Raw genomic sequence first — 20,164 nt, forward strand, 5'->3', positions numbered from 1 at the left:
CTGTGCCCCGCTCCAAAGGGCAGACAGAAATTCTGTCACAACGGCTCCTGTACACCACTATGGGTTGATCGCTTGGAACCGGTCGCTGCAGGTGGGCGCGGCCCCTCTGGATGTGCGGCCAGGAATCCTCTGTCTTCATGGGGGGGGTCACTGGAATCATGTCCAGGTAACCAAATTTGTAGAGTAACCACTAAACGCTCACACCAGAAAAAAATACAACCAACTAGGGAAAAAGGCCCAGCACACCTCTTGCAAAGAGAACAAGATTTAATCTTGCTAAAATACAAGTATGTGCCACCAAAGAACTCTGCTGCCATGGAGCGATCTGACAAAAACAGCATGAGAAATAGGTTTTAAAAGTATACAGCGTCACAAATGATGTACACCACACAGGTTACAAATCTAGGTAGCTAGTTAACGTGACCCTATACGCATATAACCTGCTCCATACGGGATGCCAGGACATTGCTCCCAGCATCTTCAGTCCATCTCTTTCCATGTGGGGGATCTTCTTCCATCATCCAGTACAGAGGCCCTAATTGTCAATTTGGTTACACAATTCATTGTTTCATAGTTTCAATAGTGCACCTGGTACCAAGGATGTGAGCGAGGCAGCAACTTTCCAGGTTGTGATAACTTAGTAATACATGAACCACCCGCTCCTTTTCCAGACACGCCGTCACCTCCACAAACTCCCCACCCGTGACATAAATTTGTTACCTTCTCCCCTGTCACCTCACAGCAGAAATAACACAGCCTGTTGGTGGGGGCAACCTGCCCTGCTCTCCGATCTTCCTGATCGATGGGTCCCTGTACAATTTTATGGCCAGGAGTCTTGTGCTGGTCAGCGTACCGAAATGTGGGGTCTTGGGGATCACTATAACTTAAAGACCTAGACTGGCGACGGCCTAAAGCTCTCGCCTCCCTTCTCATGGGATTACTTCTTCAAAGATCCATTCCGGCCCTCTCTTGGCTTTGCAGGGCACATTCCTTCAGGTTTGTATGCACTACTGATAAGCCACAATAAAGAACTGTATATGTGTATCTGTTCACAAAATTAACATTCTCCAAAGCTGTCAGGGCTGTAAGCAAAGAGCACACGTACACCCTTCTTACCCTCAGGCCATGACATTAGGCCTCAATTTAAAAGGCATCTAACTTCAAAATGGTGTTTCATTACACATGTGATACTAATGTCGGAATCCACTATAATTCTGCTACAATCCAGCTTCTATAGGTGACCCCGCTCCATTCTATGGGCTTCCCCACAGCATCTACAAATGCCTCATAATGAATTTCTGAGGAACCTGGGTCTTTCGCCCCCGCTTCCCAACACTTTACACAGACTATCACTGCAACATTTTGATATTCATAGTGTTTTGAACTACATTTGAGCATCAGTTGTACAAGAGACTTAGATCTTACACAAGAATTGGTCATTATTTGAACCTCTTTCTTTCCCCTAATTGGTCATTATTTGAACCTCTTCCTTTCTTTCCCCTCCGGCGTCAAGCACAGATTTGGATGAGGATTTAAACGAGACAGGTCTTTTCTTTGCTACAATATTTCTACAGGAGGAGTAAGAGGAGCAAGAACTCCTTCCTCAGATCCCATAACAGGCACTCAATTACATTTACAAGACCATTTGCTTCAGTTTTAGGGTGCACTGCATTAGGTGTATTGGGGATAGGCATCTTTTTAGGAAGCATAACAGGAGAGAACAAGGCCCTCATTTTTCATTTCCCTGTCACAATATCAGACACTTAACTCTGTAACTCTAGAGCTAATGGATCACCTGGGCCTTGCTTCTGGGCCTCTTTACAGGTATCATCAATTCCATATTCTTTAATGGTCACAAGCCTTGGGCCTCACCACCACATTTATCTGAGCCACGGGATACGTTCAATGTCTCCTCCTTCCATCCTCCACTTACCGGCTATTGGCCTCTCCATCGTCTGGTGCGCCCAGACGGCCCCAATGGCCACAACGGTCACAAGCCTTGGGCCTCACCACCATATTTATCTGGGCCATAGGATACGTTGAATGTCTCCTCCTTCCATCCTCACTTACCGGCTATTGGCCTCTCTGTCAGCTGGTGCGCCCAGACAGCCCCAATGGCCATTCACCAGCCTTTTTTACCCACTCTAATCTGGGGACAGTTGACCAAGCAAAGTTAACGGACGTGGGCTAATGGGCTTCCAAGTACTCTCATAGCCTAAAGAGAGAACGTCTTCTTCGGCTGTCCAGACTGTCACTCACCAGCTGCCTCGCTCCGGGAATAGCTTTTCAAACCAGGTTAACAGTCTTTCAGGTACTTGCAGGTCCTGAAGGCAGAACTCCTTTTCTGGCTGACCAGACTGCTGCTCGCCAGCCATATCCTATTGGAATATTATTCAACTATTGCCATTTATATAACATTTCCAATTACAACCATCAGTATAGCATTTACTACAACAGCCATGTATACAGCATATCCAATTACTGCCATTCGTACAACATGTCCAACTATAGACATCCATATACTGTTTAACTACAGTCATCTGTACAGCATATCCATCCAAGGCCATTGTACATGCCATGCCCAACTTCACCCATCCACAAAGCTAATCTAGACTCAGACATCTGTCCAGCATGTCGAAAACATGCATCCGGTATTCATCTAAAGTCACCAAACTATAGCCATCCTTGCAGTGTCAATCTACAATTTAAGAGGTGTTCTATAGCCAACTGTGCAATATTCAACTCCAGTCATTTGAACAGCATGTCCAACCACAGTTCTCCAAACAGCAGTTCGAGTTACACTGAGTCTGCAACGTGTCTAGTGGTAGTCATTGATACAGCATGTCCACCTTCAACTATCAATTGAGCCTGTCCAACTACAGCCACCTGTACATTATGTTTAACTACTGCCATCCATTCAGTATTCAATAACAGCCATTTGTACAGCATTCCCAAAAAAGCCATCCATACTGCATGTCCAGCTACGTCACTCATTCATTCAGCATGCTTAATTATAGCCATCCATGCAGTGCTCATATACAACCATGGTGCTTTGAAGTAGTCCATTGCAGTATGACCCGTATACAAATAGGAAATGAATAGCGTTAAATAAATTGTATGTAGCAGGTCCAACTACATCCATCTGTTTAACACCAACTTTAAAGCCTCAAACCTCAGCCAACCATAATGCATATACAGTGTACAATGTCCACCTAACATCATCCATTTACTATGTACAGCTTCAGATGTCCAATTATAGTCATCGATACAGCAATATGTTCAACGTCAGAAATCCCTTTATTTTTGGACTACAGTCATCTGTCTGTATGTCCTGCGTTGCCTTCCAATTATTGTCCAGCTATCACCATCTGTACTACTTGTGCAACTGCAACCCTTCCACACAGCATGGCCGACTACAGCCATACATATAATATGTCCACCTAAAGTGCTTAGAACACCGTACCCAACTATAGCCATCAATATAGACTGCCCAATGAAAGAGATTAGAATACCATATCCAACTTCAGCCATCCATATAGACTGCCCAACTAAAGTGATTAGAACACTATACCCAACTACATATAGAATGCCTGAGTAAAGTGATTAGAATACCATACTCACTATAGCTATTTATTTATTGTATTTATTGCATATTTATAAGGTGCCTATATGATAAGATGCATTTCTGAACTCGGTGGAGAGAGGTTCAGAAGGCCAGCCTAGTTTGTTGGAACAGGGCAAACTTCTGGAGAAGCCAGACCAATCAAGGTAGCATTGGGGGCGGTCAAGACTGGGCCACACCTCAGGATGGGTGAGAGTAATCGAAAGCCCACAATGAGCACGCACAATAAAGAACACCATAAATTACTCTCAGTCAGGTCTATACATCAAAAATACATATACATTTATTAAAGGCCTTTTAAATCAAACACACAGTGAAGTCAAAGCAATATTAACAAAATCAACACAACACTAACTAGGAAACATATATACTGTAACTTATATAAAGGAATATTACACAAATAGTGATCCACCACCTGTAACCGAAAGGGGTAAATGCTTTAGTCAGTCCTGAAACAATTCAAACCCTAATTAATAGGCAGTGTGGAGCCTTGCGCTCAGAAGTACAAATTAGTGCCAGAGCACTTGATTGTGCTTTTAAGTTTAAAACGGGTCTTCTTCAAGGGGCGGTAGTGACTCAGGAAGTTGGGTGAGGTGATGAAGAATAAGATCCCACTATTCAAGGAGGGTCTCCACAAGAGGGCAGAGTGATTATCAAGAATCGGGAATAGCTTAGTAGTGCAGGCTACCTTAACAAAGGAGAGTGGCCCTTGGGGGACACGTGTGCGTAAAAGTCTATGGATATGTCAGGGGCCACCGGTAAGAGTTGCAAGTACTTATCGACCCGCAGCATACTCTGGACCAAACTTCGCCAATCGAGTCCAGTTCATTCGCAGGTTCGGATCCCACATTTGCGCGTCTGCGTATTTCAGGGCCTGCATTCCGGGACCTCAGTCTGTGGCGGGACAGTGGTGATTTCTCCGCTTCTGGTGAAGGGATCGGGCCAGTTCCACTGCAGCTCATCCTAGCGCACAGGCGGGCACAGCAGCAAAGCACCTACGAATATTGTCACCACAGCTGGGCGTCACGGGGACCGCATATGCTCAGGTCTGGCGTACTTTCCTCATTCCAGACCTACGAAAGCTAGGTATATGAAACTCAGAGTGAGAGTGCCTTCTACCTAGAGCTTATGGTCTCCAAAGTCTCAAGTTGAAACTCGAGACAGCGGTGGCTCCAGGGCAAAGGCCCTGTACGAGCTGGTCAGTTCACTGGGCAATCCAGGAACACTCCCGAAAAGGCTAGTTTGCAGGTTAAAGCAGGAGGTGCCGAGAGTAGTTAGTCCCCCTACTCCAACGGGTTGACGCGCCCTTGCATGCCTTCTAGGTTCGATCAGATCAGAAACAGGGGTTCCGACGGGACAACAGTGGGGTCAGGGTGCCAAACCTAATGGCGGGTCACCAGCGGTTCCACGGATCTGCTTCTTTGGTTCAGGATACTTGGCTCCTTTACTAAGTTTCGTGTGAACTCAGAAGATCGACCTGGAATGGGTGTGGAGTGCCTTCCCTTATCCAAAGTCTCCTTCGCACCAAAACAAAGAGAAACCAATGGGAGATCTGCTCACATTCAGCCATCCCAGACGTGGACCAATCATGGACAACAGTGGTCCCAGTCATCCCAGCACACCAGACATCCTAGAACCCAGGATGTGTATTAGAACTAAACAGCTCCAGCCCACATCCTGGAGACACACACATAAGGCATGCAGAAGCCCGCAAAAGCTTTGGTTTGTGCGGGGTCTGCATGACAGAACAAAGGACCTTGTGGCATGGCCATTCTAGGCACTGCCCACGGTCCTGAGCCAAATGCAGTAAACGTGGTATGGACCATAGAAAATAGTCAAAAATGCTTTAAAAGTAACTGCTGCCACCAGCTCTGTCCTGGACACACTTGTACATTCACCAAATATCCTTCGAGGGTGTCTAGGGCCTTAAAAATAAAAAAGATACCCCAGCGCACTGTACTAGAAGGTACATGTGCACTGATATGATGTTGCTAAGGAATAGCAACAAAGTGAAAGACTAAGGGAGACAAACTCTCCCAGTACTGACAGTCTTAAGGGCATGTCAGTTTCCCCATAACAAAATGAGCAAAAGCCCAGCGCACTACAGCAGAAGGCTGGGCCCCACGGGCAAAAGTCAGGCTAGGATGGTCAGACAACAGCAAAAGGTTGGGTGGGGGGGGGGTTCACAACTGGAGGGAAAATTACCCATAAATAGAAATCTTTCCTAACACTATACACAAGTGTTTCCAGGCGCCACAAGACAAAAGCGGGTGGGGGGCACAAGGAGATAAAAAACAATAACAATCTTACTACGCCTTGTGACATTTGAATCGTGCAAGTGCAGCAGCAAGAAGTGCAAGGAGAGAGGCACCGGGGATTGCGGGCGGGGGGGGGGGTCAATGGGAAGGAGGTCCCAAGGATGGGCATGTACTAAGGGGAACCCAGGAGGGCAGGTGCCAGGGGACGGGGATCACCGTCAAGAGCGGGGTAAGGGGTGGACCAGACTTGGGAGCGGTGCCAACCCTCAGGCTGTTCAGGGAGGGGGTGCGAAAAGGTCAGTGCTAGTTGCTAGGTTGGGCGAGTGCTGAGATAGACTGGACGAGGGGGGGCTGGTGCCCTGTAAGACTCATACGGGAACAGGCCGCCCGTCTCAGCAGCCCGAGGGGGCATTAGCAAGGAGGGCGAAAGTGTTGGAAGAAGAGAAATGCATGGTCTTGAGCCACGTCCAGAGCTTAAGGAGATCCGACTCAAGTCTGAGGGAGCCAGGGAGAGCATTCCAGAGGGAAGCTCCTGCCGAAAATAGAGATCAACCCTGCACTCTCTGCTTGGACAACATCTTCAGAGAGTTGGAGATAGAGGACCAAAGTGTTCCAGCCAGGAGGTATTTAGGGCGAGAGAGTTGGATGTAGCGAGGTCCCAGGGCCCAGGAAGCCTTGTGGATGATCCAGAGGGTCTTAAATGTGATCCTTGCAGCCAGTGGAGAGATATTAGGGCTGGATGCAGTCCCTGGGTTTGAGGCCAATGATACGTCTTGCAGTCCTATTCTGGATTAGTTGGAGGGAGCGAAGAGAGGAACGATGAAGATTAAGGAAGAGGCTGTTGCAGTAGTCCAGCCTAGAGGACAGGGCTTAGGAGACATTGAGCTTCTGACGGAAGGTAAGGAAAGGGAGAATGCCCCTGAGGAGGTGGAGCAGAAAGTTGGCCTTCTTGCAAGGTTCCGAGATGTGAGGGGGGAGAGATGAATTGAAGATGACACTAGGGTTTTTTGCCTCACAAAAAGGTGAGGGAAGGGGGTCCACGGAGGGCGGCCAGAGAGTGGGCATGAAACAGGGAGCAGGTATCCCGATAAGAAGGATCTCAGTCTCACTGGCATTAAGGCAGAGATCATTAGCCATGCACCATCCCTGAATAGCAGTCAGGTAGGAGAGAGGAAGAGGAGGAGGTAGAGGAGGGAAGCTTAAAGGAGAGCTGTATATCATCAGCATAACATGGAAGTGAGCAGAGAAAGTGGAGATCAGGTGGGCCAGAGGGGCAAGGTAGATGTTGAAGAGCCACAGCGATATGATAGAGCCCTGAGGGATGACGCAGATAGAGTAAGAGGTAGAGAAGAGGGAAGGAACCAGTTGCACCTGGGAAGGTTGGTTAGAAAGGAAATAGGTCAGCCGGGCTCTCCATATAGAATGCCCAAATAAAGTGATTAGAACACTATATCCAACTACAGCCAACCACATAGAATGCCCGAATAAAGTGATTAGAACACTATATCCAACTACAGCCGTCTGCGCAACATTCTCGATCTATCAACAGCTAGTTTTCATGGCCCTCTCCTCTGATTCTCCAAATACAAATGTGCAGAGGGCGAGGGCCCCCGATTCCAATACTCCTAAACTAAAAGCGAGAAGACTAGAAGGCCATTGGGAATAATCCAGGCGACTACCTATTGACAGAAGAACTACAGGATTGCCAAAATTATCATGGAACTCCAGAGGGCATGGGTCGTTTCTACGTAATGCTGAGGTGTTATTGACAATTAATGAAATGTCATGCTTTTGTTTACAGGAAACTTGGCTGTGCGAGCCATGTGCATTAGATGGCTATACAATGATTTTCTGATTAGCAGAACAACCGATATCGGGCAGACCAAAAGGCCTGTGTATAGGGGCTAAAACTTGGCTCAACATGGTGGAATACACGCAGGGTCCCCTAAATACGAACTTCCTGGCAGCCACCATTTTGAACCCCAATGATATTTCTCTACCTATCTTGGTGCCGACTTAATATGATCCCCCGGGATGGCCTCTGATTTCTGAAATTAGGGAGACCCTGATTAGAACACTCTGCGTATGGCAAGTAACACACAAGGGTGGGGTGGTGGTGATAACTGTAGTCTTTAACGTGGATTGCTGTCAAATCCAACTGGGGAAACGGGGTGGAAAGATGACTCATGGGACAAAGGACGCTCAGAGAACCACGGCGTGGGCGAGAACCATGGAGGAATTTGACCTCACACCCATTCAATTGAACAATGGGGCATAAAATACTACCTGGTCCAATGGTAAATTTTCATCAAGGATCGACTTTATTTTCGTGAACAAGCAAGTAGAGTCAGCCCCCTTGATATTAAATATAAGGGTTACCAAAGCTAGTGATCACGCAATGCTAGTTACCAACTTATACGACAACGATTTGAGACCAAAAACCTATTTAAGAGATAATCTTGAGGTCAATTCTGGAGGCAACCGCCTACGCTGGACCCCTAAAACGATAGCTACATGTAATGCACTCTTGAGAAATCAATTGGTGGCTAGAGAAGAGACTAGGGTGCAAGATATCATAGCTGTAGTACTCTGTAGACTCACAATTGAAGCAGCCCCACCCAAAGAATTGGTGAATAAAAATGCACTACGTCCCATATGGTGGTTACTTATTGCCAAGAAAAAGAAAGAGATGAACTCTGCTATTAGGAAATTGAGGAAAGAAACTAAGAAGGGCCCCCCAAAGAGCTTAAAACACAGAAAACTTTTATAAGGAATAATTACAAATCATGGCTCTGCAACCACAGGGCATCCCGTGTTGATGAGGGGTGGAACTATTTGAACAAACTAATAAGAACAAATGACACAAATAACAGAGTCAAGATGGACAGAGTTTATTAAAAGGTCCTTTCAGGGCCCAGAAAACCCACCTGAGTTGGCCTGTGCTATGATAAATAGCAAGGTGGAAGATTACATCGAAGCAGTTGACTTGTTAGCTAAAATCAAGCAACTGAAGTCATCTAGTGCCACCGGCACGGATGGTCTAAACAACTTGACCCTGAAGAGTAACCCTGAGCTCTGGGCAAGTACGCTAAAACAAATGTACTTACAAGCATGTCAAACCGGGGTGATCCCCAAGACATGCAAAGGTGCCATCCTGATCCCTGTGTTTAAGAAAGGCCAGAGAGACAGTCCCGAAAACTATAGACTCTTGGCAATGCTGGACTGTAGTGGGAAAGTATTCACCAACATCTTATTGAAACTACTCACGAAGTGGGTGGCCCAAAAAGGAATACTTACCACCAAACAGGGTTCAGAAAGTGGTGTTCAACAACTCACCCAATCTGGACCCTGTTGACCCTGATGTCCGACCTAGAAGTTAAACCTGGGTTGGCTCTGTATGCCTGTTTTGTGGATTATTCATCCGCATTTGACAGTGTCGACAGAGGAAAATTGTGGACCATGTTAGAAGATTGGAAAATAGATCCCTCTTTGTTGTATTTTATAGAAGCATGATACGGTGACACTATAGCAAAAATCAGGTCATAACAGGACGGGGCCCTCTCAGATACAATTCCCAGCAAGGATGCTCTTTAGCCCCCTTGTTTTGTAACATCCACCTCTCCCTGTTGGCTAGAAGGCTGTGGGCTGTACATAACACTCGACCAAAATACGGGAACAAGGGTCTAGTATGCATATCTTATGCTGACAACATTGTGATCCTTGACAGGACCAAAGTGGGCTTACAGCACTCACTTCTGGCTCTGTCCTTTTTTCAGCAGAGTTGTCACTAAAGCCAAATATCAATAAAACAAAAATTATGGTATTTGGCGGAACGACTGTTGCTAATAAATCCAAACCAGTGGTGGTTAGGAGGAGAGAGAGTTGAAACCACCAATAGTTATCGCTATCTGGGGATCACCGTAAGGGCAAAGTTTTCGGCAACAGCTACCTTAGAAGAAGTAACCCAAAAAGCCTGGGGGAGATGGTTAGCCCTGAGGAAAAGGATTGAGGCCCAAGGGGGTGAGATGCCTTGAAGCAAAAGTACTAGCTTACAAAATTAATTGTCCCTACAATTATGTATGCTTTGGAGGTCTTCCCCTGGAAATGGGTAGAAGCTGTTGGCAAATTAGAAAGAAAGATCCTTCGATCCATACTGAGCTTACCTCCTCGCACTCCTTTCCAGGTGATTAGACTGGAACTGGGGCTTGCTTCTTAGGGTATGCTGTGGCCAGTAGCGTTGTCTAACCTATTGGCTAAACTAAAGTATGAATTAGTGGGCCCAGATAGTTTACTCTCGCTCACTTCCCAACACGCGAGCAGATAGGAAACAAGTAAATGGTTTAATGACCTGGAAACCAGAGTGACAAAATACATGGTCAAAATTGGTATCACAGAAACCCCAAAGACTTGGTTAGATTTCAACCTGGTGAAGATTCCTGTTAAAGCCAGAGCCCGGGGCGTGGCTTGGAGCGTCATCGATGTGGTCGCTCCTCTGAGGCCGCCCGTGGGATGTCCGACGCCGCCGTCGAAATCTGGCATTTCTAGGCGGGGTTTCGTGTCGCTAATGCCATCTACAGCGACCGGAACCGACATGGCATAACCTGGCTAAACATCGTCTTCGACCGTGGCGGCGTTCTACTAGAAATTTGAAGCTGAACTTCTCTCCCGTACCCGACGGACGAAACTAAGATGGCCGCCGTACTGGGGCTCGGCAGCGCGCTCTGCACCTGTCGGTAGCGGGACCTTAGGAGACAGAAGAGCTGGAGAGGGGGAGCAGTACCTAATATAGAACCCCCTGATTCCGGTTGGGCAGCCTGGACCCCTTCTGGGTTGCTACCGGGAGCAGGTCCCCACTCCTCTCCCTACTTTGCAGATCAAGTCGGGACCACTGCGGCCATCTTGGATCAGCTCTACCGAAGTCCTTCCCCCCGTTCCACCCTTCCTGGGGCGCCCCTGGCCACCCATCTTCTCCAGCTGCCATCTCTCACCGTCCTGGGCCTTGCCGCTAGTCTCCCGACTGGAACTGTTTGGCGTAGGCAACATGTCGAGACAAACAAAAGTGAGCAAAGGTACGGATATCTCTGCCATGTTTACGGCTACAGAGAAACCCAAGAAACAGGAACCTCCCAAACTGACCCCACAGAAGCAACAAGAGGACAGGGGCGAGCTTGCCACTAAAGGAGACCTAATAGCCTTCATGGCGGACATCAAATCTGAGTTCCGCGCTTGCCTCTCGGAACTCACCACCAAAGTTGACCAAACAGATCAGAGAGTCACAGAACTCGAGCAGAGGTTTGGAGAGATCGAAGATCATGCCCAGGAGCACACCACCGCTCTGGGGGAAATGCAAAAATCGATCGATTCCCTGCATCACAAATGCGAGATCATGGAATTTAAACAGGAAGATCTCGAAAATAGGGCCCGACGCAATAATCTCCGCATCCGGGGCATCCCATCCTCCGTCCCCGATAACAAGCTAGCGGACTACGTGGCAAACTTCTTCGAGGCTCTTCTTCCAGATCTGGACAAATCTCGGCTCATATTGGACCGCACCCACAGGCTTCGCCAGCGCCGCAGGACAGATTCGGACCCGCTTCCAGACGTGATCACTAGGGTCCACTTCTTTACAACGAAAGAAGCGATATCAGCGATCAGCCGCCAAGGTGAAGAGATCACTTTCCAGGGCACCCCTCTTCAAATTTACCAGGACCTTTCGGCACTCACACTCCAGAAAAGAAGAGCACTTCGGCCTCTGACATTATTCCTCCAGGAGCAACAGATCCGTTACAGATGGCTGCTCCCGACAGCTCTTCAATTCACATATAATGGCACTCTACGCCGAATCAGCCACCTGGAAGACGCAGAGAAAATATTGCACTCGACCGCTCCCCGGGACCCTCCCACGCCTCTCTCAGAGGGGACTGAGAACCCTGGTCCGCCTCCCTCCCCCAAAGCTAAACGCACGCCTTGGTCGTCGATACAACGAAACAACAAGAAATGATGAACGTGGACGCCTCCACGGTCCCAGGCTCCGTCAATGAGCTAGCCGGGACACAGATATACTCATCTGAATCAGAACCCGCTACCTCCATGCCAACCTCTTTTAAGTACACGACGGCGGTGGGGCATTCCCATGGCTCATACCCACCCCAAGGATACTTTCCATCTTTTGTTCCTTGGGAACCCACAATATGGGACAATTGGCCCTGTTGGCCTTAGGTATGACCGTACTAACAAAGTCGGTCTACCGCCTTGTTAAAGTTGAGATCCCCCGTTGGGATTTCGTGTTAAAACCTCAAGCGCAGAATGATTTTGTGAGTGCTTCCGTCAGTCATGGCAGTTGAACCTCCACCCCAGGACCCCCCCCCTAACGCAGGGAACGGAGAGTGAGCCCCCAGAGGACTTTCAGTCGCTTCGGATCCTCTCCCTGAATGTTAATGGCTTGAATTCTCCTAACAAGCGAAAGACAATTCTATTAAAACTCTGCGACGAGGAGGCTGCGATTGCCATGCTTCAAGAGACCCACCTGTTGCCCGCTGATGTATCCCGCCTTCGGTCTCGGCTATTTCCGCTTCAATTCTTTGCCTCTGGCACAAGCAAAAAAGGAGGCACGGCGATTCTCTTCAGGAAAGACTTGAACCCACAGATTCTGGAAACAAAGACATGCCCAGAAGGCCGATTTATAGCGATCAAATGTCTCCTGTTGGGAGACCTGTACACCCTCGTTTCAGTATACGCCCCCAACTCTGGACAATCACATTTTTATGACGCCCTGGGCACATCGCTCGCCAACTTCGTGGAGGGCCAAACGATTGTCGGTGGGGACTTCAACGGGGTCCCTGACCCCACTAAAGACCGATCACACCCCCCGACCCCAGGCGACTACGCCCAAGCACTCAGCCTCCTTTGTCTTTTTAGGACCCTGGAGATAATAGACTCATGGCGGGTGTTTCACCCTGATGATAAGGACTTCTCCTTTTACTCGTATGTCCACCGCACCTTCTCAAGGATTGACCTATTCCTGATTTCACCTCACACGTTCCCTTCAGTTAAGAAGGTCACTATCGGCACAAGAGCGATCTCCGACCACGCTCCAGTGCTCCTGGAGCATCGGGTTCAGAACCCTGACCCCACCACCCCGCGCAAATGGATGCTATATGACCCAATCCTCAACGACATGGCCACCAGAGACAAGATCGCAACGGAAATAAAGAACTTCTTTGTGGAAAACCTGGCCTCAGACACCTCATTAGCAAACAACTGGGACGCCATGAAGGCAGTAATCAGGGGCTCCCTGATAGCCCAGGGTGCGGCCTACCATCGAGATAGACGACGAACCCGGACAGCCCTGGAGTCCGAATTGAGAGAGGCCGAGGCACTCCACAAGGAGAAAGGCTGGTCCCCCAGAACACAACGGGCCATTCGCACGGCACGGAAAAGGCTGGAAGCCCATTACGCGGAACAAACCGCCCAACTAATGGCGAAGGTCAAACAGTCGTATTATGCGAAGGGCAACAAAGCGAACAGGTTCCTGGTGGCCAAATTAGCCAAGCAAAGACGCAGCATCGCGATCATGGGCCTGCGAGACACCAACGGGGTCATACTATACTCAGAACCCGAGAAGCAACGCCTCGCAATTGAGCACTTGGCCCAAACCGCGAAGGCAACCCCACGAAACCCAGCACAACAGAAGGAATACCTTCGGCAGGCAGAGGTGCCCCAGCTCTCCGACGCAATGAGAGATGAACTGGAGGAGCCCATCACGGGGGAGGAAATTGAGGACGCCATCAAATCTCTCAAATCACGGGCCCCTGGCCCGGATGGCTTCTCAACCAGGTTTTACAAACTATTCAGGTCGCAACTGACCCCCCATCTCACCACCCTATTCAACTCCTTCAGGGAAACGGGGGCGGTGACCCCATCGATGCAGGAATCGACCACCATCCTTCTGCCTAAACCTGGAAAAGACCCAAGAAGCATAACTTCTTATAGACCCATCGCACTCTTGAACATAGATGCAAACATTTACTCAAAAATTTTGGCGACCCGCTTGAATCGCATCCTGCCGAATATCATTCATCCAGACCAGGCTGGGTTCATCCGGCACCGAACCGCAGGCGATAATATCCGGAGAACCCTGAACCTGGTGGATCTCGCCTCCCGGAACTCCCAAAAACTAATCTTGGTGGCCCTTGATGCAGCTAAGGCTTTTGATAGGGTTGATTGGACGTTTATGGGACACACTTTAGGGGCCTTCGGCTTCGGACCGGCGTTCCGAACGATGGTGCTGGCCAACTATGATCGACCTACAACAAGCCTGAGGATCAACGGCCATTTCTCGGCTCCAATCCCCTTGTCATGCGGGACGCGGCAGGGCTGTCCGCTGTCGCCCTTGCTTTTTGCACTCACCATGGAGCCCTTCGCACAAAAAATTAGGCGGAATGACCAAATCAAGGGCATAACATAAACTTGCCCTGTATGCGGATGACATTTTACTTACGATCTCGGAGGCCCCCTCATCGCTTGAACATGCGATTCGCGAAATCACCAGCTATGGCGAAGTCTCGGGCCTCACCATAAACTTCGATAAATCTTCCGCCTTGGGCATTGGCCTCACCCCAGCAGAGCGAGAGCCACTGACTAGGATGTGCCCGATAATATGGGAAAGGAGCGCCATCCCCTATTTGGGGGTTTACATTCCGGATGATCCAAAAGAGACGTACAAATCCAATTTTCCCCGATTTCTCAAGGAACTGGAGGGCGATTTGAAACGATGGGGGACCCAGGAGATTTCGCTACTTGGACGCATCACGGCATGCAAGATGAACCTTCTCCCGAGATTTCTATACATATGCGCCTCACTGCCAGTGGCAATCCCCACTCCGATTCTCCGAGGGATCCAGAGGAAAATGCTGAACTTTATCTGGAGAGGTAAGAAAGCGAGAATCCCTCTTAGAACTATGTTGGGGAGCCCCAAACTGAGGGGACTGGGGGTTCCAGACCTTCAGGCCTACAGAGTGGCAGCCCAACTGGCCCGGGTCCAGGCCTGGCAAAATATGACGGACCGCCCGAGATGGGTGGAGCTGGAACAGTCGCGGACCCCCCTGCCTCTGCGGTTTCTGCCACATATCCCGCCCCCCCTCAGGTCCCATGGGGGAGAGCTCCTGCTGTCGACCAAACACACCCTTAGCACTTGGGACTGGGCGCCGAAACGAAAGGGAGTGCCAAGAGGACTGAGCCCACGCTCCCCGGTCTTTCTCAACCCAATGTTCGCACCGGGCATGCATCCCCGCAATTTCCAAAATTGGACCAAAGGTGGGCTAGAAACTATAGACCAGCTGTATACAGGGGAGAAACCGCTCACATTCGCCCAATGTAAGGAGAAGTTCCAACTTCGGGAATGTGACAGATTTACTTATATCCAACTACGCCACTGGTGCTCACACCCCCAAACCTTGCAAGCAGCGACCCGTCCTCCCACTGCCCTGGAACTCACCCTAGGAGACCTCCCGACTCGCGGCAGCGTATCCACCCTCTACAGACGCTTCTTAAGCGACTTCCTAACCACAAGAACCCGATGTATGGCCCAATGGGAAGCGGACCTGGGACACCCGATAGAGGATCAAACCTAGGTGGACATATGGACCCGGACACATACCGCATCCACCTGCATCACCAACAGAGAATGCGCATACAAAATCATGCTGCGATGGTACTGTTCGCCCCTCAGACTCCACCATATGAACCCCCAGATAGACCACGCTTGCTGGAGAGGATGCGGCCTCCCTGGCTCTTTCTTCCATATGTGGTGGGACTGTCCGAAGATCCGACCGTTCTGGAAAGCTTGTCTAGAGTCTATTTCGCTGATTACCGGAACAATGATTCCCTTGAAACCGGAGCCGATCCTGTTAGGAGCTCCAATTCCCGGGATATACCCGCGCTCCGGACCCAGAGCGAAACTATTGACTCACTGCCTACTGGCAGGGAAAACGGTGGTGGCCCGAACCTGGAAATCCCCGGAAGGCCCCCACATTGCTCAATGGTGGACCAAAGTATGGGACATTCTAATAGCGGAGAAGGTAACGGCAGCACGAGCGGGGATGCTACACCGCTTTCAGAACATCTGGGCCCCAGTCCTGGAATTCGACCAGCGCTTCCCCGCCCTGACCTATAGGCCCGCCAGAGCCCTCTGGATCTTGACGAACCGGGCGAGCCCAGAGGGAGACTCCTGACCGCTGAGACGCCGGCCAGACCGCCCGGGCGGGAGGAACCCGCTTGCAGAGCTTGTGGGACTGATAATCCGGGGAGGAGGACAGAGAGAGAAGACACAGGGGGGGTCTAAAGACTGGGGGTCAACTTGCTGAGATAACCCTTGCATGTAATGTCTGTATTTATCATTCTGCCTTGATTTAAAATAAACAAAGTTAAAAAAAAAAAAGCCAGAGCCCATGACATCGATACAGCTCTGGTACACCTTGGTGCGCTGAAAACGTTTGGGTAATATGTTAGACAATCGTTTGACAGAAGCAGCCCCAAGCTTAATCTGATAAAGAAACATTACCCTCCAAGGATTAGGTTCATGCTGTCAGTGAGACTCCAAACGATGAAGGTGTTAGAAAACACCAAGAGAGGCATTCCTTGGAATCAAAGGTTATGTAGACTCTGTGGAAAAACCAGAGAGTCAGCAAGACATGTTCTAACACAATGTGAAGCATCAGATACTACATATAAGCGGGGGTATGAGAAATATAACGAACGTACTTCTGATGTTTTTTGGAGTGCCTGTTTGGAGCTGATTCATCAGTATTAAACACAGCAGCAATGCATGTATGGGAGGGGGCATGTAAACAAATGACTGCTAGTGGTGACAGTTTTTAAGATTGTTTTTCTTTTTAACACTGGTTTTTATATGATGTTAGTTCTATGAACTGTTTTATTATGTATTTTAAAAGTATAAATATAAACGTGTATTTTGTACATGTTAGGGTAAAAAGTATGGGACTCATCCAAAAACACACTTTAACTAAATAAATAAATTTGAGAAAAAAAAATAATTCTCCACCTGGTACAATTATCACTGAGTGGCGCCTGCAAGTGTTTGCATGAGTTGTACAGCACTGCAGCTCCTTGCTTTGGGAGGAATAAGTGAGCAATGCGCTCTCCTGCCGAGATAATAATAACTGAAAATAATAATGCAAACCTTTCTCTTCTTAAAGATACATCATAAATAAGTCATGTGGAGGGCCCTTCTCGAAAAATAATAGATAGCACTTAATATACTCCAGCCTGCAGTACAGCCGTATGGTGATTTTAAAAAACAAGCTATCTTTGTAGAAAGGGATGTTCGCAAGGGTGATTGGTAAGAGAGTTATCTTTGAACATGTGTACAAAGTAAAACAGATGATTTTCTGCAACACCTCAGCAAGATATCGCTTCCACAAAGGACATGCTTGAGAGCACCGCAGATCAGAGGCACCGGTCCTATCACACCTATCACCTGCGTGTGGACGTTTAGGCCTTTCAAATTGTTCCCTCTCGTTCAATTTCAGCATTGGTGTGCAGGGCCGGTTGTAGGGCAAGTCAAAACTAGGCAGCAGCCTAGTGCACTGTCAGCAGTTGACACTACTGTTCATGCACTGCCCTTGCTGGTAAATCTCATACTATCCATTACAAATGTAGGGGGCAGTAAACCACTCAATTACTGAACTGATACTGGCCTATGTATGGATATATTGACTGGTAATACAGCTGCAACCCAATTGTTCCTGTTTCTGGGCGCTACCTGCGAGATCAAACAGCAGACTGGTTGCAGACCTTGTCCAGGGGTGTTGCTAGGTCTGGAAAAGATCAGGGGCTAAACTAATGTCGGGACTTTGCGCTAGCTAGTTTTTTTAATATATTTTTTTATTTTTTTATTTATTGTAACCCCTGAGCTTCTATCCGGGGCTGCAACCAAAAGAGCCCCCCTAAACCTCCCCCTACCCCCAGCAACGCCTAACTTGGGCCTACTCACTGCCCTCCCTGCCCCTCCTGCCCCCTCGTCTCTTTCCAGTGCGTACGTCCCGGTGTGCTTTCGATGAACTGAGCGTTACAGTACCTCCCCTATCCCCCTGCGTGGAGAGGGACTAATTTAAGTAAATTAATTCTGTGTCTCAAACATTAATGCATGCATTAATTAAAAGACAAACCAAGGAATCTCTCACTCATGTACCAGAGTGAGGCTTTATTGTCTTCACCTTTTTCATAGAATGTAATTAACACTCAATAGGTTTTCTTTTTTTTCTGTACTCCGCCTTCCTACACATCAATTAACTTCCAGTTCTCTCGGAAAATTCACATTTATTTCCCTCACACACACACATTTAGAGAAATCATGTTCCAGGCTGAAGGGGGAGTCAAATCTCGGAGGGAGCTGTACGTTTATTTCATGAAAGGAACCAGCCACACACGGACCCCTGTGGGAAGCTAAGGATATGGGTGGAAAGGTTGAGCCGCGTTCTGATCAATTTAAGCCATCTATAACTACTGGCCTGGGAAAGATACAATAGGGCTACTTACTCCTCTCTCTCTCTCTCTTTCTCTCTCTCTCACCATCTCTCTCTCTCTCTCTCTCTCTCTCCATCTCCATCTCTCTCTCTGTCTCTCTGTCACTCTCCATCTCTCTCTCCATCTCTCTCTCTCTCTCTCTCTCTCTCTCCCTCTCTCTGTCTCCATCTCTCTCTATCTCTCTCTCTCTCTCCATCTCTCGCTCTCTCTCTCTCTTTCTCTCTCTCTTTCTCTCTCTCTCTCTCTCTCTCTCTCTCCCCCCCTTCAACCTTCCATCCCGCTTTTCCCTTTTTGTGATGCCTGGTGTGGGCCTAGCATGGCCTGCATTTTACTTTGCAATAGTCTTCAGTCCATTCATCAGTCCTTTGTCAGGAATAAGCCCTCGACAGTATCTTTCTCGGGTGCTCTACAATTTGGGCAGATCCATGTTTTCCATGGGTGTCTGGGGAAGCATAGGGTGGTGACCCCTCTTAGTCTAGCATAGAGGGTATTGGTGACCCCTCTTTGTCTAGCATAGAGGTGGTTATGAGCATTTCATTAAGAGTAAGTACTCTGTCACTGCTTGTTCATGTTCCCTTACTTGGAAACAATTGGAATGGCCACTGTCATCTCACTCTCCATCTTCCACCAGCTACTGATTTGTAGCCTTACTCCGATCCCACTTTAAAAAACACTGTCATTCTCATAGAAGTACCCTGGGCTGGGCAACCACACTCAGCTTCACGAACTTCCACATCTACACTGCCACCTTCCTATTATTATTATTATTATTATTATTATTATTATTATTATTATTATTAGAAAATGTATTGTGCCAGATCTAGCTTCGGGAAGCAACAAAGTGCATTACAAATCATTGAGGAAGGACACGATGAGGAAAGCAGCGATACAAGGGATCAGCGAGCTAACAACACGGTGGGTAGGGCAGGCAATTTGGAAGCAATGGACCTACAGGGGGCGGAAACAGTTGGGAGCAGACCTCTCCATCTCAGGTAGGGTGGGGAGTGGAAAGTGGGGACCTAGATATTATGGATAAGCCATTCCTTGAAGATGACAACCTTAAGCTCCTACCTGAATTGTAGAATTCAGGGGGTCAGTTTGGTGTTCATGGGGAGGAGGTTCCAGAGTCTGGTGGTATAGACCGAGAAGGCCTGTCTTCCATCCAGCTCCGGCAGAGTTCAAGTCTGCATATGTTTTTACTTCTGGTGGATCGTAGGCCTCCGGAGAGGCTGAGTTTCACAGTGCGGTAGCTTGGGTACTTCAGGATGACAGCCTTGCAGATGATGCAGCAGGATTTGGAAATGATGCATGTTTGTAGGAGGAGCCAGTACAGTTTGATGAGTGTCGGGGTGATGTGATCAAAATTCTGGAGTCCTTTGATCAGTCATGCTGTAGCACGCATGACACAACCCAGGGTAGTAAGGTAGTCATCGGAAGGGCTTCAAAAAGGGCATTGCCACCATTCAGGTGGGAGGGGATCAGAGCTTGGACAGCAGATCTGATGTTGTTTTCTGGGTTGAAGGGCTTGATTTTCCACAGGAAAGAAAGTTTATACAAAGCCATGTGTGTCTTCCTTGCTATGTGCTGTTTGAAGGAGAGGTGGCTGTTGATATTGAACCCAAGGAATCTCTAAAGAGGCCATCAAACTGTCAAGGATGTCACCTTTGGAATGATTAACAATCATAAGATAGAGACAAGTCTGACAGGTTGAAACAATCAAATGTGTGGCCTTTCGGTG

Source organism: Ambystoma mexicanum, chromosome 1p (assembly GCF_040938575.1).
Source record: "Ambystoma mexicanum isolate Mex_15411 chromosome 1p, UKY_AmexF1_1, whole genome shotgun sequence".
Classification (NCBI taxonomy): Eukaryota; Metazoa; Chordata; class Amphibia; order Caudata; family Ambystomatidae; genus Ambystoma; species Ambystoma mexicanum.